Here is a 23,783-nt window from a genome sequence, read left to right on the forward strand (position 1 = left end):
TCACTCTATGTGAGTGAATATTACTCTATGTGAGTTATTATTACTCTGTGTGAGTACACCGTCACTATTAGGGCAACGGGACCCAATAGTGGTATGACCACAGTCACAGAAATGAATCGAGTGACAAATACCCATTCTTGATAATTGGTTGATAGAAACATTGTAATCGCTCTTAATACTGTAAATTATAACTAACGGGTCGTTTTAGAAAACAGAATGATTCACTCAGTATTTCCGCTGACAAAACCTTTTTAAAACGCGTTTCAGGTAATTACAGTAGATTGGAGTAAGGATTAGATCCAGCACTGAAGGACTTCAGGAAGTGGCTTATTTCATTAATTAAATCAAAATTAAGAAATATCGTTTTTATATTAAAAGCTACCTTTGTAAAACATGGGTTTATCCCATCTATTTAATAAATAAAATCCGGGGTTTTTAACCTCTGATATTTTACCTAACTCACGGTCCTGATGAAATTTCCGCTGCAATGTTTTTTTTAAAAATAAAAATAATCACCGGTACCACGGGACTGCTCACGACACCCGATTCCGTCCAGGGTGGGTCGGGGGTCGTGACAGGGGCGTGCCCAAGTGTCAGCAGAAAAGACAAAGTTGTAGAAGCTTCCATCGCCCACCACGGGGCCGTGCTCAGCGGATACGGGGCCGTGGTCAACTATAAGATTCGCAGAATCCAGGCAAATCTTGATAGTACAGATATGCTTCTGCACACGGGGTCGTGCTCAGCGGACACGGGGGCGTGGTCAACTAATGCAGACAAACTGCAATTAATGAAGAAAGAGAGGAGGATGGACACGGGGCCGTGCCCAGCGGACACGGGGCCGTGCCCGAGCTTCTGTTCAGCTTATAAATAGGAGTGCTTGGATCACTTGCAACTCATCCCTTGACACACCACCTCTCTCACACTTCACCCACCACCCACCACCATCACAACACCATCATCCACCACCATCATCCATTGTTCATCGTAGAGTGTGTGAGTCGTCTCGGGATCCAAGATTGATCGTAAGAGTTCTTGACAACCAAAGGCCATGTTTGCCTAAGTCTCTTACATCACTTGGTGAAGACAAGTGTCTACTGTAATACTTTTTATTTTTAATCTTTTCGCACTTTTTACTTGGTTATCTATTAATGACTTTAATAACTAGTTTCTTATGTTGAAGGTGATTCTTCCTTATCGTTTGTCCGTGGTGTCTTGGCATTATTTTACTGTCTAGATAAAATAAAAGATTTTCACCATTCATATCTCCACGGTCTATATGGAGGTATGTTGGCTACCTGGTCGGGGGTTAGGGGAACGGTTTGGTAAGAGCCTTGCCATTGTTCGGTGTATAGATCCTGTAAAGGACCTGGGTCAAATTTAGTAGGACCTCCATCAACACCCACCGGTATTGGATGGCGGGGGTCCAAACTCTTTGATCCCCTCATAAGTTAAACTACTATTAAAACTTTAACCCGGCTACTTAGGACTGTATCCCTGCTGACTCAGACTACTTAGCCGAGGGTAACGTCACCTTCAAAAGAGGGGCCTACCACATTATGCATTAATAACTTAATTAATTATCTTCTAATAGTCCGACCCTTTAGGATTGTATCCTTGCTGACTAAAACTACTGGTTGAGGGTAATGTTACCTTCAAAAGAGGGGCCTACTACAATAACTAAGATAATCTCTTAAAAAGTGCAAAAGTGCGGAAATAATCAAAGGTTACACTATACACGAGTCGGAACCAAGTGATTCATCTTGTCTATCTGTTTTATTTTTATTTTATTTTTCAGCATTTTAGTTAGTTTTATTTTTCTAGTTTTAAAACCTTTTTCTAACCTTTTTGATTTGATTAGACGTTGAGGATCAACCGGTACTAAAAGCTCTTGTGTCCTTGGATGACCTCGGTATCTTACCAACACTATACTACGTCCACGATGGGTGCACTTGCCCATATGTGTGTTTAGTGTTAGTAAATATCGTGTTTTATATATTTAAAATTTGGCTAAAAAAGTGTAAAAGGGCTTAAAATATACACCTAAAATATATCGCACTTCACACGCATCAGAATCAAGTTCTACTAAAAATCATATTTTGAACTTAGTTTTCTTGGAAAATCATTCATGAATCTTAGATTCATAAGATTACTAGGTTACTTTGATTATTGTTTTACAAGAAATTATTTTATTCATCAAGTTTATGTCTACACAAGAAGATGATTATTTTATGTGGTCACATAATCATCCTCTCACTTGCTAGATCATGTGTTTAATCACAATCTAGCAAGCTCCATATGATGATCAACATCATATTCTCAAGAAAACAACAAGCAAGTATTATACATACACTAAACAACTTTATTTCTTCAAGATATCATCATATGTTAAGCTTTTGTTCAAGATTCATGTTCATGTCTTTTAATGTTCTTATGATTAACAACCTAATGCATCTTTTAACCAACTAAAATAGAAGTAAACAAAGGTTACAAGGATCTTACTACTAGCTCTAAGCTAGGGAAGAACACTTGAAGATGGTGATGACAAAAGTGAAGGATAATAGTAAACAAAAGAGGTCCTTCAAGATCTGAGACCACCATACCTCCTAATCTTGCATCTTACACCTTGTGTACACTTGGAAATGGATGATCTTGAAATGAAAATAATGGTGGTGTGGGGGTGGGTTTCGGCCGAGATGAAGAAGGAGGGAGGAAGAGGTGATGTGTTGAGAAGTGTGGATGCTCATGACCCTCCATGTTCTCTTATAACCTCAAATTTGAGTATTACACATTGGGTTTTATGTTTCAAGAGTACAATACACAATCTTCTCCTAAATCAAGAGAAGTTTACAAGATCTTAGCAAGATTATGGGGATCAGGAAGGGGGGGGGTAAGTGTAACTTTGATGGTAAATGATGTTAATTAGTTGGAGGTTAAGTGTAAAGTCTAGTGTTTTAAGTGTATCATGCATTATATAGTATGTTAGAGTGTTCGGGAACCATAACTAGCTCAGAAAAATAAAACAATGCTTCTAGTATAATTTTGGTGTTTCTGGTAATGTCCGGTTGTTCGGTTAGATACCGGTTCGTTAATGTGTCAAACTATTCTGTTTAGTGTTCATTAAGTACCCTTTTGTGACACTTTTAATTCCCGACACTTAGGAAAGCATACATGACCATTTTACCATATTTTTGCGCATCACTAGCTTGTTAAAAAGCTGAATTTTGCTGAAATGTGTAGAATTCTGCACTTTTAGTGGGTTTTAGGCACTTTCCGGCACTTAAACTATCACTTAGGAATGCAGTTTTGTAATCCTTACTATCCTACACACTATACTAGTGTATCACTTGGTTTCTGGCCCATACTGGGCCTCAAAACACTGTCTGTCTATGTACTGAACTTCGTCAGCATTTTTAGTTTGTTTGATAATGGTGCCAATTCCGTTCTGTGTATTATTAGAACTATATCGTGTTGCATGTAGCAACGATAACATGAAATGCCATTGTATGTATATAACAGTAATCAGAATTTCATTTGTCTTGTAAACTAGATCATGCACGGTTATTAAAGCACAAATTACTGTTCAATTAGTGTACGGAATGTACGGAAAAGTGATACTTGTTACAGACCCACCGGTATTGGATGGCGAGGGTCCAAACTTAGTAGGACCTCCATCAACACCCACCGGTATTGGATGGCGGGGGTCCAAACTCTTTGATCCCCTCATAAGTTAAACTACTATTAAAACTTTAACCCGGCTACTTAGGACTGTATCCATGCTGACTCAGACTACTTAGCCGAGGGTAACGTCACCTTCAAAAGAGGGGCCTACCACATTATGCATTAATAACTTAATTAATTATCTTCCAATAATCCGACCCTTTAGGATTGTATCCTTGCTGACTCAAACTACTGGGTTGAGGGTAACGTCACCTTGAAAAGAGGGCCTACTACAATAACTAAGATAATCTCTTAAAAAGTGCAAAAGTGCGGAAATAATCAAAGGTTACACTATACACGAGTCGGAGCCAAGTGATTCATCTTGTCTATCTGTTTTATTTTTATTTTATTTTTCAGCATTTTAGTTAGTTTTATTTTTCTAGTTTTAAAACCTTTTTCTAACCTTTTTGATTTGATTAGACGTTGAGGATCAACCGGTACTAAAAGCTCTTGTGTCCTTGGATGACCTCGGTATCTTACCAACACTATACTACGTCCACGATGGGTGCACTTGCCCATATGTGTGTTTAGTGTTAGTAAATATCGTGTTTTATAAATTTAAAACTTGGCTAAAAAAAGTGTAAAAGGGCTTAAAATATACAACTAAAATATATCGCACTTCACACGCATCAAGTTTTTGGCGCCGTTGCCGGGGACACAAGGATTTTAAGAAAGTTAGGAATCAACGGCCTAATCGTTTTTTTCTAAATTTTTCTGTTTTTTTAGGATTTTCGTAATTTTTCAGCTTCTGCAGAACTTAGCACGAGCCGTGCCCGCTGAATACGTCTCGTGCCCGCTGAACACGCCCCGTGCTCAATCATTGGAACTGGCAATCCTATTTTAAGTCAGACAGTAAGCTGAACACGGGGTCGTGCCCACTCAACACGCCCCCCTGCCCAAGATTCAGTTACTGAAAACAGAACCGTAAGATCCCGACGGTTGGTAATTTCTGACACAAACATGAGTGATACTGATACTTTTTACTTTCGGCACTCTTATGGTGCGTGGTGTCAAATATGTGGAGGCTCTCATGAAGAATTAAAATGTTTTTTTTTTCTAAATTATAAGCCCCACTATATAGACCCATTGTTTTCATGTAGCTTTTAGAGGGGCGAAAGTAAAAATAATCCTTATCTCTCCCTCGAATGCGCTCAACCGGACCTTCTAAGAGAAATGCTTCTTGATGAACTATTTCAATTATAAGATCTATTTCTTAATTGGTTAGAATAACTTAGGATGGATTTTAGTAATTCATCTCAAGACAATATCCAAGAAGAACTGTTGAGATCGCATTCAAACAACTCCGAGGTTCCCAATGTTACCTCGAACTCTAGCGAGGACTTGAGCGATAGTCGTCCCTGTGCCGATTGCGCCGTGAAGGACTCCCCATCAACTTCGTTCGATGCATACATAGACCTGAGCGATTCGGCATACACCTTCTTTAACAAGAGCCCGGGAAAGGGTTGGACTTGTCCACCTACATTTAGCATAGGAATCACCCTCACCGACAACCTCTTGTGTTCTCGTTCTCGTCTTAATCTAGAACAATTAAGGTATCTTAGGCACTTTGGGGTTGTTCCATCCAGTAAGGAACCGCCCGATCCGGATAAGTTCCTTAAAAATAGACAAACTTCATAATCAGCCTTTCGACACGGGGCCGTGCCCAAGCCAACACGCCCCCTTGTCCGCCAAAAGATTCCATTCTGACTTTATGTCAGAATACGGACAAAATGTGTCAGGATCTTTCCTGCACACGGGGCCGTGTCCAGCTGACACAGGGCCGTGTCCAGCATGCTGTCGTTTTCTATAGATGCAGCCAAGAATCCTGCACATTTGGACCATCTAGGGACAGAGATTTGAAGGGATCTTCTCACCTACCATCCTAGGTATTTTCTAAAAGAAGGTTCTAACAACCCATCTTGTCCTTTCCTCTTTCATCCATTGCCTTCTTCTTCATCTTTCTTACCTCAAACACCTCCATTAAAGCTTATTTCCAAGCTTTATAAAGATGTTTGTTAGATTTTTGTCCAAGGAATCTTGTTAAAAATAAGTTGTACAACATTGTTTTAAGTTATTTCTGGTCAAAAATGCTTCATAAGTTGAAAAAAATAATTTGAAACTTCAAGATTCCTTGTTCCAAAAATCTGCAGAAAGGTGAACACGGGGCCGTGCTCGTTGAGCACGGGGCCGTGTCCGATGAACTGTTTCAATAAAATCGACTATTTTCGGTTTGTTTTCGTAGAATGTCTAGTCAAAACAGTGGAACCTCTTCTGCGCACTCCAGAAACAGTCGAAGGGAGAGAAGGTCATCAATTGAAGCGACTCTCGTACAATACGTAATGGCATTACGTGAAGCTCTTGACGAGATGACTTCGGTAGAGGAGGTCCTGATAGACCGTATAAACTATCTTACGGTGGGGCTCGAAAACAGTTTTCAAGAAATTAACCTCTTGCACCAGAGGTTAAACATTCTTGTAACACCTCCTATGGAGCCAATCCTCCCTCATGAGGATTGGAACCTAGCACTTGGAGTCAACAACCCTACCGGATGGGATGACATTCCAGCGGAACCTCCACTTGAAGATTTACAAGAAGTCCCGGTGGAAGTTGCACCCCCTCAAACCGATGCTAACGAGCCCGCCTTTCTTCTCCCAAAGGAGATAGAGGAATGGCTCGCCGACGTGTGAGGAACCCATGCCCGGAGAAAGAAGTTCTTCAAAGCCGCATTCAACCGAGAGAATTATCTTTTCGGAAATTTTGCTAATTAAGAATAACTTTTAGGCTAGAACTTCTTGGTTTAAGCTTCTTGTGCTTCGTTTAACCTACTTATCTAAATTATTAACTTTTTAGGATTATGTAATTCTCTCTACAATTTAAATGAAATGATGGTTTTAGTTAAATTGGTGTTTGGATGATGTTGTAATGGATAAAACACACTCGGTATGGTAAAAGATAACAAGGGAAACTTGCACCAACAACCCATGCACGAAAACAGGGCCATCCGGAAAAAATTTTCTTCATTACAGCAAGTTCAGCACGGGCCATGCCCGCCCAACACGGCCCCGTGCTGCACAATCTGCAGAAAATGCCCAGTTCAGGTAACTGGACACAGGGCGTGCCCGCTGAACACGCCCCCGTGTCCAGGCTTCTGTTTCTTTTTATAAACTTTTGTTACTGGCACCTGAACACAGGGCTGTGCCCGGACAACACGGGGCCGTGTCCAGGCGCCCAGTAACATGAAATTTTGCTTTTTCACACCTTTTTACACATTCAATCAACCTAAAAACTTATTTTTGGGACACATTGAGGACAATGTATAATTTAAGTATGGGGGGATGCTAAAACCTTGAATCTTGCAAGTCCTAATTAACAAGCCTTACACAAAACTCTATTGGAACCGCTAATCACCCCAAATTTTTTCAAAAAAAAATTATTTTTTTTACTTGTCTAAGTTTAAGTTGGGAATTTCAAAATTCTAAAAAGGTTATATTTTTACAAATTTACAACTGATAGCGTCGTGATAAAAAGAACCAACATAAGAATGATAAAAAGAACCAACATAAGAAATTATGGCATGACAAACTTAGTTAAAATTTGATTATATATACTTGATCACATAAAAACTCATTCCCACAAAAAGTGAGTTTTGAGCCTTTATTGAGCATACAAATACATATCTTTAAACTAAATGCTCATTTTGCGTTTTTTGTCTGAATAGCCGCTTGGTTCTTACGACTCTAGAACTTGCCACGACGATACATTCCCGGTCCTTACCAACTTAAACTCGAGTAAGTAAATGATGGAGGCACTAGGACTAACCCTTTTTATTTCTACACCATTATTTTTTTTTACCACCTACCCAAAATCCCCCTAGTTAACCCCTTTGAGCCTAAACATTTTCATTTCTTAACTCAAAACAAACACCCTTTTACCCACCAAAACCCTTTTTATTTTTAACCCTTTGTTTTAGTAACAAGCTCGGTTTTTCTTATGACTTTCTTATCAAAAAAAATGATGATGATGAAGCAAAAAGAAATAAACAAACAAGTTTATCAAAAATAACTTTGTTTGAAAAATGGCTTCATCAAAATAAAAATTACAAAAATAAAAAGTCTTATGAAAACCGACACTTTTTACGCCTTTCGCCCTTTTACTAACCACTAACCCAACCACCTACCTTTAACCCAAGCCTAACCTTTCACCCAAAAAGTCCTCTTGATATTTACAAAGGTGTTTAGTTAAAAAGGAGAAGGATTGATTGCTTGGCAAACTTATGGTAGGAGTAACTTCCATGCCGCTCTCGAGTGATTAAATAAAATACATCTTCAGCCGAGTGTTGAGTGATCCCCCATGAGGTATGTGAACTTGTATATAAATGGAATTTAAAAAGGCATGTTATGCCCTAATAAGTAATTTATCTTATGTAAATGTTTTAAATAAATCATGACGAATAGGATTGTAAATAAATAAAAATAAAACTTAATAAAGAATCTTGGAAATCCCGACACTCTATGACAAGCCCAAAAACCTTCTCTTCTACCCATTCCGTTTGGGAGTGTAAAGCCACAATATAAAGAGTTTTGCTTGATGACAAGCAAAGATTCAAGTGTGGGGGTATTTGATGTGTGCAAAATGCAACATATAAATTACATCAAATGTGGCATAAAACTAACCCTTTTTTAGTACTAATGTTGGAAAAAGTGTGTTTTTGTCTTCCTTTTGTATTTTCAGGATTAAATGAGCTCAAATGAACAAAAGAAGCAAAAAGGCAGCTAAATCTAACATAAATACAAGAAAAGGATAAACATGGCATGCCTGACCCCCCGACAGCATCTTCCCAAGCTAAAACAAGAGATCAGAAGGCTGAACACGCCCCGTGCTCAATGAGCATGGGGGCGTGCCCAAGTGTCTGCAGAAAAGACAAAGCAGTAGAAGCTTCTATCACCCACCACGGGGGCGTGCCCAGCGGACACGGGGCCGTGGTCAACTCTAAGATTCGCAGAATCTGGGGAAATCTTGATAGTACAAAAACGCTTCTGCACACGGGGTCGTGCCCATCGGACACGGGGGTGTGGTCAACTAATGCAGACAAACTGCAATTAATGAAGAAAGAAAGGAGGATGGACACGGGGCCGTGCCCGAGCTTCTGTTCAACCTATAAATAGGAGTGCTTGGATCACTTGCAACTCATCCCTTGGCACACCACCTCTCTCACACTTCACCCACCACCCACCACCATCACAACACCATCATCCACCACCATCATCCATTGCCCATCATAGAGTGTGTGAGTCGTCTCGGGATCCAAGATTGATCGTAAGAGTTCTTGACAACCAAATGCCATGTTTGCCTAAGTCTCTTACATCACTTGATGAAGACAAGTGTCAAGTGTAATACTTTTTATTTTTAATCTTTTCGCACTTTTTACTTGGTTATGTATTAATGACTTTAATAACTAGTATCTTATGTTGAAGGTGATTCTTCCTTATCGTTTGTCCGTGGTGTCTTGGCATTATTTTACTGTCTATATAAAATAAAAGATTTTCACCATTCATATATCCACGGTCTATATGGAGGTATGTTGGCTACCTGGTCGGGGGTTAAGGGAACGGTTTGGTAAGAGTCTTGCCGTTGTTCAATGTATAGATCCTGCAAAGGACATGGGTCAAATTTAGTAGGACCTCTTTCAATACCCACCGGTATTGGATGGCGGGGGTCCAAACTCTTTGATCCCCTCATAAGTTAAACTACTATTAAAAGTTTAACCCGACTACTTAGGACTGTATCCCTGCTGACTCAGACTACTTAGCCGAGGGTAACGTCACCTTCAAAAGAGGGGCCTACCACATTATGCATTAATAACTTAATTAATTATCTTCCAATAATCCGACCCTTTAGGATTGTATCCTTGCTGACTCACACTACTGGGTTGAGGGTAACGTCACCTTGAAAAGAGGGCCTACTACAATAACTAAGATAATCTCTTAAAAAGTGCAAAAGTGCGGAAATAATCAAAGGTTACACTATACACGAGTCGGAGCCAAGTGATTCATCTTGTCTATCTGTTTTATTTTTATTTTATTTTTCAGCATTTTAGTTAGTTTTATTTTTCTAGTTTTAAAACCTTTTTCTAACCTTTTTGATTTGATTAGACGTTGAGGATCAACCGGTACTAAAAGCTCTTGTGTCCTTGGATGACCTCGGTATCTTACCAACACTATACTACGTCCACGATGGGTGCACTTGCCCATATGTGTGTTTAGTGTTAGTAAATATTGTGTTTTATATATTTAAAACTTGGCTAAAAAAGTGTAAAAGGGCTTAAAATATACACCTAAAATATATCGCACTTCACACGCATCAGAATCAAGTTCTACTAAAAATCATATGTTGAACTTAGTTTTCTTGGAAAATCATTCATGAATCTTAGATTCATAAGATTACTAGGTTACTTTGATTATTGTTTTACAAGAAATTATTTTATTCATCAAGTTTATGTCTACACAAGAAGATGATTATTTTATGTGGTCACATAATCATCCTCTCACTTGCTAGATCATGTGTTTAATCACAATCTAGCAAGCTCCATATGATGATCAACATCATATTCTCAAGAAAACAACAAGCAAGTATTATACATACACTAAACAACTTTATTTCTTCAAGATATCATCATATGTTAAGCTTTTGTTCAAGATTCATGTTCATGTCTTTTAATGTTCTTATGATTAACAACCTAATGCATCTTTTAACCAACTAAAATAGAAGTAAACAAAGGTTACAAGGATCTTACTACTAGCTCTAAGCTAGGGAAGAACACTTGAAGATGGTGATGACAAAAGTGAAGGATAATAGTAAACAAAAGAGGTCCTTCAAGATCCGAGACCACCATAAAATAGTGGTATGACCACAGTCACAGAAATGAATCGAGTGACAAATACCCATTCTTGATAATTGGTTGATAGAAACATTGTAATCGCTCTTAATACTGTAAATTATAACTAACGGGTCGTTTTAGAAAACAGAATGATTCACTCAGTATTTCCGCTGACAAAACCTTTTTAAAACGCGTTTCAGGTAATTACAGTAGATTGGAGTAAGGATTAGATCCAGCACTGAAGGACTTCAGGAAGTGGCTTATTTCATTAATTAAATCAAAATTAAGAAATATCGTTTTTATATTAAAAGCTACCTTTGTAAAACATGGGTTTATCCCATCTATTTAATAAATAAAATCCGGGGTTTTTAACCTCTGATATTTTACCTAACTCACGGTCCTGATGAAATTTCCGCTGCAATGTTTTTTTTAAAAATAAAAATAATCACCGGTACCACGGGACTGCTCACGACACCCGATTCCGTCCAGGGTGGGTCGGGGGTCGTGACAGGGGCGTGCCCAAGTGTCAGCAGAAAAGACAAAGTTGTAGAAGCTTCCATCGCCCACCACGGGGCCGTGCTCAGCGGATACGGGGCCGTGGTCAACTATAAGATTCGCAGAATCCAGGCAAATCTTGATAGTACAGATATGCTTCTGCACACGGGGTCGTGCTCAGCGGACACGGGGGCGTGGTCAACTAATGCAGACAAACTGCAATTAATGAAGAAAGAGAGGAGGATGGACACGGGGCCGTGCCCAGCGGACACGGGGCCGTGCCCGAGCTTCTGTTCAGCTTATAAATAGGAGTGCTTGGATCACTTGCAACTCATCCCTTGACACACCACCTCTCTCACACTTCACCCACCACCCACCACCATCACAACACCATCATCCACCACCATCATCCATTGTTCATCGTAGAGTGTGTGAGTCGTCTCGGGATCCAAGATTGATCGTAAGAGTTCTTGACAACCAAAGGCCATGTTTGCCTAAGTCTCTTACATCACTTGGTGAAGACAAGTGTCTACTGTAATACTTTTTATTTTTAATCTTTTCGCACTTTTTACTTGGTTATCTATTAATGACTTTAATAACTAGTTTCTTATGTTGAAGGTGATTCTTCCTTATCGTTTGTCCGTGGTGTCTTGGCATTATTTTACTGTCTAGATAAAATAAAAGATTTTCACCATTCATATCTCCACGGTCTATATGGAGGTATGTTGGCTACCTGGTCGGGGGTTAGGGGAACGGTTTGGTAAGAGCCTTGCCATTGTTCGGTGTATAGATCCTGTAAAGGACCTGGGTCAAATTTAGTAGGACCTCCATCAACACCCACCGGTATTGGATGGCGGGGGTCCAAACTCTTTGATCCCCTCATAAGTTAAACTACTATTAAAACTTTAACCCGGCTACTTAGGACTGTATCCCTGCTGACTCAGACTACTTAGCCGAGGGTAACGTCACCTTCAAAAGAGGGGCCTACCACATTATGCATTAATAACTTAATTAATTATCTTCTAATAGTCCGACCCTTTAGGATTGTATCCTTGCTGACTAAAACTACTGGTTGAGGGTAATGTTACCTTCAAAAGAGGGGCCTACTACAATAACTAAGATAATCTCTTAAAAAGTGCAAAAGTGCGGAAATAATCAAAGGTTACACTATACACGAGTCGGAACCAAGTGATTCATCTTGTCTATCTGTTTTATTTTTATTTTATTTTTCAGCATTTTAGTTAGTTTTATTTTTCTAGTTTTAAAACCTTTTTCTAACCTTTTTGATTTGATTAGACGTTGAGGATCAACCGGTACTAAAAGCTCTTGTGTCCTTGGATGACCTCGGTATCTTACCAACACTATACTACGTCCACGATGGGTGCACTTGCCCATATGTGTGTTTAGTGTTAGTAAATATCGTGTTTTATATATTTAAAATTTGGCTAAAAAAGTGTAAAAGGGCTTAAAATATACACCTAAAATATATCGCACTTCACACGCATCAGAATCAAGTTCTACTAAAAATCATATTTTGAACTTAGTTTTCTTGGAAAATCATTCATGAATCTTAGATTCATAAGATTACTAGGTTACTTTGATTATTGTTTTACAAGAAATTATTTTATTCATCAAGTTTATGTCTACACAAGAAGATGATTATTTTATGTGGTCACATAATCATCCTCTCACTTGCTAGATCATGTGTTTAATCACAATCTAGCAAGCTCCATATGATGATCAACATCATATTCTCAAGAAAACAACAAGCAAGTATTATACATACACTAAACAACTTTATTTCTTCAAGATATCATCATATGTTAAGCTTTTGTTCAAGATTCATGTTCATGTCTTTTAATGTTCTTATGATTAACAACCTAATGCATCTTTTAACCAACTAAAATAGAAGTAAACAAAGGTTACAAGGATCTTACTACTAGCTCTAAGCTAGGGAAGAACACTTGAAGATGGTGATGACAAAAGTGAAGGATAATAGTAAACAAAAGAGGTCCTTCAAGATCTGAGACCACCATACCTCCTAATCTTGCATCTTACACCTTGTGTACACTTGGAAATGGATGATCTTGAAATGAAAATAATGGTGGTGTGGGGGTGGGTTTCGGCCGAGATGAAGAAGGAGGGAGGAAGAGGTGATGTGTTGAGAAGTGTGGATGCTCATGACCCTCCATGTTCTCTTATAACCTCAAATTTGAGTATTACACATTGGGTTTTATGTTTCAAGAGTACAATACACAATCTTCTCCTAAATCAAGAGAAGTTTACAAGATCTTAGCAAGATTATGGGGATCAGGAAGGGGGGGGGTAAGTGTAACTTTGATGGTAAATGATGTTAATTAGTTGGAGGTTAAGTGTAAAGTCTAGTGTTTTAAGTGTATCATGCATTATATAGTATGTTAGAGTGTTCGGGAACCATAACTAGCTCAGAAAAATAAAACAATGCTTCTAGTATAATTTTGGTGTTTCTGGTAATGTCCGGTTGTTCGGTTAGATACCGGTTCGTTAAAGTGTCAAACTATTCCGTTTAGTGTTCATTAAGTACCCTTTTGTGACACTTTTAATTCCCGACACTTAGGAAAGCATACATGACCATTTTACCATATTTTTGCGCATCACTAGCTTGCTAAAAAGCTGAATTTTGCTGAAATGTGCAGAATTCTGCACTTTTAGTGGGTTTTAGGCACTTTCCGGCACTTAAACTATCACTTAGGAATGTTGTTTTGTAATCTTTACTATCCTACACACTATACTAGTGTATCACTTGGTTTCTGGCCCATACTGGGCCTCAAAACACTGTCTGTCTATGTACTGAACTTCGTCAGCATTTTTAGTTTGTTTGATAATGGTGCCAATTCCGTTCTGTGTATTATTAGAACTATATCGTGTTGCATGTAGCAACGATAACATGAAATGCCATTGTATGTATATAACAGTAATCAGAATTTCATTTGTCTTGTAAACTAGATCATGCACGGTTATTAAAGCACAAATTACTGTTCAATTAGTGTACGGAATGTACGGAAAAGTGATACTTGTTACAGACTCCCTACGTTAAAGAATTTCGTCCCGAATATCAAGAGATGCCATCGGTCACAGGGGAGTTGTGAATCAAATGTGGTCACTTATGTTTAAAATTTGTCTTCATGTTCCCATGTACTCTGGGTCATAATATGAATTCTAATGTACTCAAGTAAATCAATTACGTCTCAAGTAAATCAATTACGTCTTTTCTGTGTTTTGTGGACTCTTGGTCCGCAACCTTAACAGGTTCTATAGTAATTTTGTTGTTTGTCATTGACGTGAATCTTATTTGTAGGAACAACGACTGTTCCTTGAGTCAGACTCCTCTAAAGACTAGACACATGGAATGTGTCGCGATCACTACTGATCTTTTTCTGGAAGTTTCAACTTGTGAGCAATGGTTCCGATCCCTACACCGGGGGTCCAACCTTTATGTTTTCCAAATCACACCACGCCTTCTCTAGGCGAGGCTCCCATTAAAGCCATACTTCTTATTTCAAATTCCTGCGATTTCCGCCGCTTATCGGCGCAATCTTTCTGTATTCCGCGGGCTGTCTTGATATGATCACATATCTGAACGATCTTGCCTCTAGTTTTTCCTGGACCAACTCGGGCCAGTAGATTGTTTATCTCCGGTCTCCGTTCAACACGACGAAGATCTACTTATTATGTTCCATCTAAAGCTTCACACGAAACGGTTTAAACGGCGGTGTGATAAATACTGTTGTATGAAAACTCCACTAAGGTGTCACACCCCGACCGCGTATAACATGCAACTGCAGCGGAAACGTCGGGGAGTGTTGAGACAGAATTATTTGTTTCACAACCATGGCATACAAAGTTATATTTTATTTATCAAACAAACGTGTTACATTATCTTCAAACAGGAAATAAAGAGTCTATAACATAATTATACTAAGTCTATCTTCATTTTATGTCTCTAAGGCACAGGTCCGCCCTAGTATCACAATCATCATCCTAAGCGACAGCTCCTGAAAACACATGTGAAAGTAGGTACGTCAGCTTAAAAATGCCTGTGAGATACATAGGTTTTGTGAAAATAGAATTCATGACTTATGTTTGTGAAAATGTTTAGTCATGAACCTTGTAATTTGCTTTGTCTTATAAATCATATGAAAAACGATAAGATCAGATGATATTTATAAATGAAATGTAAGGTTAAATGAGAGTAAAAATGAGTTTGTATAAGATAAGTTGTTTGTAAAAACAATGTCTTGTGAAGAATATGTTATTTGTATAAAATGTAATATGTCTATACTGAAATGATTTAAATAATGCTACGATAGGTAATATTATACAAACATTTATATATAGGAAGTACCAGCGGCGTATCCACCATGTTTGTATCATATTACATACGCCACGTTACTCAAACCATTTACCCAAACCAACCACCATGTAAGTTGTTCATGTATAAATCAATTGTCAAGTGTTATTGTGTAAACCATATCAAAATGTTCATGTCTAATGTAAACCACCAAACGTGTATGTCAATGTCAAATTGTTTATGTTTAATGTAAATCATATAATGTGTATCCAAAATATCATGTATGGCATGTGAAATATATCAACTAGGCCATAGGTAAAAATGCACAAAAACAGGGTATTGAATTAAACATAGTTTAAGTCAAAGTTATGTTTTGTGGAACAATTGCATGCTATACTGATACAAACATTTATGCGGTATTGTGAAAATGCATACATTCAAGCCTTTGTGACTTGTGGTGATAGACCTTTAAACAAATTAAAGGTCTATATATGTTATTGTTTATCGAATTCGGTCATTCCTTCCAATCCAAACAAACCCGAGATTTCAGGAATGGGAGTTGTCAAGTCCTATGGTACCATTACCTACTAACGAGCGGCATGATCGGTGTTAATGAATGTACATTGTATAATTTAAACAAACCAAATGTCATACCAAAATGTGAGCATGTGATGAATAAATGTACTAAGTATGAACACAATGGGCATACATAGCATAAAATTTAATGTAAAATGATGTACTAAATATGCACACAATGGGCATACATAGCATAAAATGTTATGTAAAATGATTGTACTAAGTATGCACACAACGGGCATAAATAGCATAAAGTGTAATGTAAAATAATGTACTAAGTACGCACACAATGGGCATACGTAGCATAAAGCAAAATGAAATCATGTACTATAAATGTACCAATGAACATAGCAAGTATAAGATGTGAAAACAGGAAAGCATGAAAGTAACAAGTAGGCACATGTGTTCCACCCCAAAACAGTTTGGAAAACAGTAAAAGAGGGGTCTATGTACTCACCTGAGATTGCTTTGAAATCCTTGTATAACAACCAAATAATGCTAGAGATCACGGATATCAAACGGAACCTAATATAGGTAACTATGTTAATATACCGGACCTAAATCGGAGGATTTGGATAGAATGAGGGTTTGTAAACCAAACGAGTATGGAGACTCGTGTAATATGGTTTAACAAAGCCTTCATACTAAAATGAAACCTAACCTAAGTGCTTACGACCCATTACGACCCGTTTAGGTAGCTTATGCTACCTTAACGCGTCGTTCGCGTAAAACGCGTTTGGAACGCCTAACGTCGTGACCATAAGGTATAACCTCGGAAGGTTATTCCCTATACAGCTATGGTCACCTAATGTGTTTGGTCGGATCCTAACGATCGACCAAATGGGTCGGGTTCGAAAGTATAAGCGATTGTTTAGATCGCTTACCTTACGACCCTATATAAGCACTATACTAAAAGTGACGAGCTAAGCATGTTAGAACATGCTTAACTAAGTTTAGAAAACAGGTTTGGTATCAAAACAAACGGTTTTGATACCCACGAGTAGTTTGGTTACAAAATACGCAAGAATGCGCATTTTGGCCGAAACTACGACTCGTCACTGAGCCTAGATAACGTGGTAATCAGTAGGTATAGTCACTATGGACTATAACCATCGTGATCACGCTCACGTTATGAAGTTCCAACGAACTTCGTGTTGACCATAAGCTGGTCAACATAAAGAGTCAAACAAAGTTTGACTTTAGCACTCGAAAAGCGATAAAAGAACGAAAGAACACTTACGAAGGGTCCCCGAAAGCAAACCTCGATCCAGGAGCTCAGGTATGAAGCAAAGGCCTCAACTTAGATTTTGTGGGTTTTTAACCAAAAGGGGGGGGGGATATTTATAGGAAAAGCAAGACCATTAGGATCGTTTCTTGAATATCGTGCCTCGATCTCATTCGTACACTTGTCAAAATGTTGTGGTATCAAAAAGTGACGCCAACCCCAGAGATTGTGAAGAGGCATTGCCCCTTGGATGCTTGAAAGGCCATTTTCAGCAAGAAAAACGAGTTTCTGCATCTGCAGGGCTGACGCGGCCCGCGTAAAGGTTGCCCCTAGGCTTACGCGGGTCGCCTGGAGGTTCTGATCAGAAGCCAAGTTTCAAAAATGACAGTTTAGGTCCCTGTTATGGTTTAAGGCCATTTCCGACACGTTCAAGGCCCGTTAAGCCATCTTTAAGGCCCTAAAATGATGCCTAAACATTGAGGACATGAAACATGCTCAAAAATATGTCAGATGTTGGTTCGTTTGGCCGTACGATCGCGATGTTCGGTTAATTACGACGGAATGCGCATAAGCGCGAAAAACGATCCAAATTGCGTGACGAATGGATTTTCTTATGCCAAACACTAAAATAAAATATTTTTGTGCTTACATAAATTTTTGGATGTTCGGATGTATTCAGAACGTAAGTTATGCGCGAAAGTGCAAACTTGTGCACTTTTTGACGCTTTTAGTCCTTGAATGACCCAAAAGTTTATTTTAGCACACCGAACCCCTCGAAGCCTATTTCTAAGCTATGTGAAGGATATTTATGGTATGTTTAACTCATGGTCATGTTCCGGAATGTCTGTTACAGTTCAAATCGGCATACTTTCGCAGTTTGTCGAATTTAATCCCTATAAGCGATTTAACTTGATTTTGTCATACCAAAGCCTTCAAAACTTATTTCTAAGTTATGTAAAGGTTATTTAAGGTATGTTAAGCCTATGTCACTATTCCGGAGTGTTCGTTGGATTAAACTGGTTATTTTTACGCATCAGAGCGTGTATAACCCTCCAGAAAGCGATTTAAAGCTTAAAATCGAACAAGAGTTGATATGTGCAAATGATACACATATTTTCACAAATCCCAAGTATGAAATACAATATTTCATTGGTTTGGCATTTGTTTGATGGTTGAAGTGACACAGGTGTCACAGTCTCCCCTACTTTAGGAAATTTCGTCCCGAAATTTAATTCTAGAGGAAACTTGTGAAGACAGCTGTGACGGTTTCGCCTTCTAATAGATCCATTGAACCCTTAAGTAAAACTCTGGGCCATGTTAGGACTCTTAGCGAATTTGTTAACCCTCAAAGTGAATTCCTTGTAATAGTAAAACATGGAATTTTGAACTACGGACAGAAGAACGTTTCTTATGAAGACTTATCATAGGAAACTTGGTGTGTGATTGAGATCAGAATTGGGGAGTGTGAGAATAAATGACATTGGTCGAGGTCCAAGACTTCTCCCGTATCATTATTCTTGTCACTATAGGTCTTAACACATGACAAAGCTTCCTGTGGTTTCTGTGCACTGAATTCTATAATTATGTAGGCCTCCATAATTACGTAATTCCTTACACAGTCCGCACAGTTCATTTCATAATGCGTAGGAAAAAAACCACTTGAATAAACATGAAGCGACTCGACTAGACCACCAAAGGATCCTTTTAATTAGATCAACGAACGATCTTTTTAACTAGACCAACACATGATCTTCTTAACTAGACCGTCGTACGATCTCCTTAAATAGATCACTTAAGGGATCTTTTTAGTTACATCATCACATGATATTTCTAATCAGATTTTCAAAATCAATCTATTTAACCAGACCATTCAAGAGGTCCAATTATAGAATAATACTTTATAATCCGAGGGACTTAACTGCAATGTTGAAGTCCATTAAGGATTTAAGATAGTATCTTTGGATATCCTATTATGAATCTCTCGTATGAGATATGGAAGATTCTATGAGGATTTGGATGGATCACATACAACCACAAGACATGTAAGAAAACACATAAGCACAAATTTAGTTAACTTGATTCTTTATTTTGTTATCTTTAGGTATAGATATTTAAAGCACACTAGGAATCCAATCCATGGATTTCATTTGGCACTTTAATGATTTTTAAAGATCTATCTATAAAGATAGAGGGATTCTCAATAAGAGTTTGACTTTGTTTCTTAAAAGAAACGAGTGTTTAAGGTTCTTGGGGAGATCACAAGTGATCATAAAATGACAGAACCACACGAGTAGTTTGTCTTTGGGTTGACATCATAAGGTTGCATCAAGCATTCACATAAACGCATAAATTTTGCAGAAATAAAAACAACAAATCTTTATTTATGTAACAACCGAATTGTCTAGAAGTGTCAAAAGATAACAACCAAGGAAATACAAAACACTAAATGTTCACTGCTGCATCATTGTTCATGTTTGCCTCATTGATGTTAAACACTCGTCCACGCGCTGGAGGTATGTTAACAAGTCTTGGGTAATTGTTCCTGTAGTGGGTAAGGTCACCACAGTTATAACATGACCCCGGAGGGAACCGTGCTTGAACAGCAGCAGGGTTTGCAGCAGCTTGATTTGCATAACGACAAACATTGATCAAATGTCCCAACCGCCCACAATGGTTACATTTGTGACACTGCTCTTGCTCTGGATGATGACGGTTGCACTTGTTGCACAAAGGTGCGGTACCAACATAGTTTTGTCTTTTGCGAGGTTGTGCTGGCTGGTTTGGTGCAACCTGTTTGTCTTGAGCAGTTACAGCGTAGTTTTGAGAGGCTTTGTGCTTCTTCTTCTTGGACACCTCAGCATTTTCTTCCTTTGGTTCCACATGAGCAGCCTTGTCAGATGGTCTTAAATCGCCCTTTCGAAACAGCTTGCGCTTCTTGATACGGGATTCAGTCAGAGTGGCAGCCAATTCAATGGCTTGTCTGACAGTAGTAGGGTTGCTGCCAGTAACGATATCCTGAACTACGTCAGGAAGACCATCAATGTATTTCTCAATCGCCTTATCCAGAGGCGTAACCATAGCAGGGCATAACAAGCTCAATTCCTCATAGCGGTCAGTATAGGCTCGATGTTCCCCACTGTTTTGCTTCAAATCATCAAATTCCCTTTCTAGAGTCCTTAGCTCATGACGAGGACAAAATTCCTTCATCATAAGAGCCCTAAGCTCGGCCCAAGTCTGTGCTAATGCAACCTCAGCACCGCGGTCTCTCATAACCCCGTTCCACCACGTAAGAGCCCTCTTCTGAAACACACTCGAAGAAAACTCGACCTTGCGATTTTCAGGACACTGAACGTGACGGAAAGTATTCTCAATGCTCTCGAACCATTGAAGAAGCCCAGTTGCTCCCTCAGAACCACTAAACTTGAGCGGTTTAGCCGAGTTAAAATTCTTGAAATTGCATGGAGCATTGTTGTTGGTGGTGGCTTGAATCATTTGAGCATAAAGATTTGGGAAGGCAGCAGCCATTTGCTGCGCGATGATTTCCGCCAGTTCGGCATTCGCCATCTGATTGTCGCGTCGAGGAGGCATTCTAAAAGAGGAAACATGAGAGGAAACGAGTGAGAGAATTAGACGAAAAGAATGAGATGAAACAAATCTGATGAAAACGAGGATAGTGGTCTTAGTTTGTTACTACAAAGCAACAAACGACCCCGGTGATTAATCAAAGTAAATAGGTCAAAAATAATGTATCGCGAAGACATGATCGCCTATAAGTGGACACTCACCCCAAGAGTTCCCAGGTAAGAGTGACTGGTCCGATTATGTGGATTTGTACGAACACTCTAGCCTTAGACAGAAAACTCAGGGTACAGGCACCCACCCTTACAGTTTGCACGTGTTCACTTTATTTAGACCAACTTTGACGGGATTTTAAAAACTTAAAGGGTTCAAAACCATATAATAAATCATCCTAGAACAGATGATTAGTTTTCAAAGCGGGATAGAAATTTGTGTTCTTATTGTGGTTGTCACCTAAGAATAAGTGACGGTATTGTTTTAAAACTAAACACAAGAAAACTTGTGTTAGGGTCCTAGAAAGTTATAGTCTAGGTCAAAGCATTATTAATAACCTAATTCCCTATAACCATTGGCTCTGATACCAACTCTTCTGTCACACCCCGACCGCGTATAACATGCAACCGCGGCGGAAACGTCGGGGAGTGTTGAGACAGAATTATTTGTTTCACAACCATGACATACAAAATTATATTTTATTTATCAAACAAACGTGTTACATTGTCTTCAACCAGGAAATAAAGAGTCTATAACATAATTATACTAAGTCTATCTTCATTTTATGTCTCTAAGGCACAGGTCCGCCCTAGTATCACAATCATCATCCTAAGCGACAGCTCCTGAAAACACATGTGAAAGTAGGTACGTCAGCATAAAAATGCCTGTGAGATACATAGGTTTTGTGAAAATAGAATTCATGACTTATGTTTGTGAAAATGTTTAGTCATGAACCTTGTAATTTGCTTTGTCTTATAAATCATATGAAAAATGATAAGATCAGATGATATGTATAAATGAAATGTAAGGTTAAATGAGAGTAAAAATGAGTTTGTATAAGATAAGTTGTTTGTAAAAACAATGTCTTGTGAAGAATATGTTATTTGTATAAAATGTAATATGTCTATACTGAAATGATTTAAATAATGCTACGATAGGTAATATTATACAAACATTTATATATAGGAAGTACCAGCGGCGTATCCACCATGTTTGTATCATATTACATACGCCACGTTACTCAAACCATTTACCCAAACCAACTACCATGTAAGTTGTTCATGTATAAATCAATTGTCAAGTGTTATTGTGTAAACCATATCAAAATGTTCATGTCTAATGTAAACCACCAAACGTGTATGTCAATGTCAAATTGTTTATGTTTAATGTAAATCATATAATGTGTATCCAAAATATCATGTATGGCATGTGAAATATATCAACTAGGCCATAGGTAAAAATGCACAAAAACAGGGTATTGAATTAAACATAGTTTAAGTCAAAGTTATGTTTTGTGGAACAATTGCATGCTATACTGATACAAACATTTATGCAGTATTGTGAAAATGCATACATTCAAGCCTTTGTGACTTGTGGTGATAGACCTTTAAACAAATTAAAGGTCTATATATGTTATTGTTTATCGAATTCGGTCATTCCTTCCAATCCAAACAAACCCGAGATTTCAGGAATGGGAGTTGTCAAGTCCTATGGTACCATTACCTACTAACGAGCGGCATGATCGGTGTTAATGAATGTACATTGTATAATTTAAACAAACCAAATGTCATACCAAAATGTGAGCATGTGATGAATAAATGTACTAAGTATGCACACAATGGGCATACATAGCATAAAATGTAATGTAAAATGATGTACTAAATATGCACACAATGGGCATACATAGCATAAAATGTTATGTAAAATGATTGTACTAAGTATGCACACAATGGGCATACATAGCATAAAGTGTAATTTAAAATAATGTACTAAGTACGCACATGTGTTCCACCCCAAAACAGTTTGGAAAACAGTAAAAGAGGGGTCTATGTACTCACCTGAGATTGCTTTGAAATCCTTGTATAATAACCAAATAATGCTAGAGATCACGGATATCAAACGACACCTAATATAGGTAACTATGTTAATATATCGGACCTAAATCGGAGGATTTGGATAGAATGAGGGTTTGTAAACCAAACGAGTATGGAGACTCGTGTAATATGGTTTAACAAAGCCTTCATACTAAAATGAAACCTAACCTAAGTGCTTACGACCCATTACGACCCGTTTAGGTAGCTTATGCTACCTTAACGCGTCGTTCGCGTAAAACGCGTTTGGAACGCCTAATGTCGTGACCATAAGGTATAAGCTCGGAAGGTTATTCCCTATACAGCTATGGTCACCTAATGTGTTTGGTCGGATCCTAACGATCGACCAAATGGGTCGGGTTCGAAAGTATAAGTGATTGTTTAGATCGCTTACCTTACGACCCTATATAAGCACTATACTAAAAGTGACGAGCTAAGCATGTTAGAACATGCTTAACTAAGTTTAGAAAACAGGTTTGGTATCAAAACAAACGGTTTTGATACCCACGAGTAGTTTGGTTACAAAATACGCAAGAATGCGCATTTTGGCCGAAACTACGACTCGTCACTGAGCCTAGATAACGTGGTAATCAGTAGGTATAGTCACTATGGACTATAACCATCGTGATCACGCTCACGTTATGAAGTTCCAACGAACTTCGTGTTGACCATAAGCTGGTCAACGTAGAGAGTCAAACAAAGTTTGACTTTAGCACTCGAAAAGCGATAAAAGAACGAAAGAACACTTACGAAGGGTCCCCGAAAGCAAACCTCGATCCAGGAGCTCAGGTATGAAGCAAAGGCCTCAACTTAGAGCTTTAGATCAGATTTTGTGGGTTTTTAACCAAAAGGGGGGGGGGTATTTATAGGAAAAGCAAGACCGTTAGGATCGTTTCTTGA

This window comes from Helianthus annuus, chromosome 3 (assembly GCF_002127325.2).
Source record: "Helianthus annuus cultivar XRQ/B chromosome 3, HanXRQr2.0-SUNRISE, whole genome shotgun sequence".
In the NCBI taxonomy this organism is placed as follows: Eukaryota; Viridiplantae; Streptophyta; class Magnoliopsida; order Asterales; family Asteraceae; genus Helianthus; species Helianthus annuus.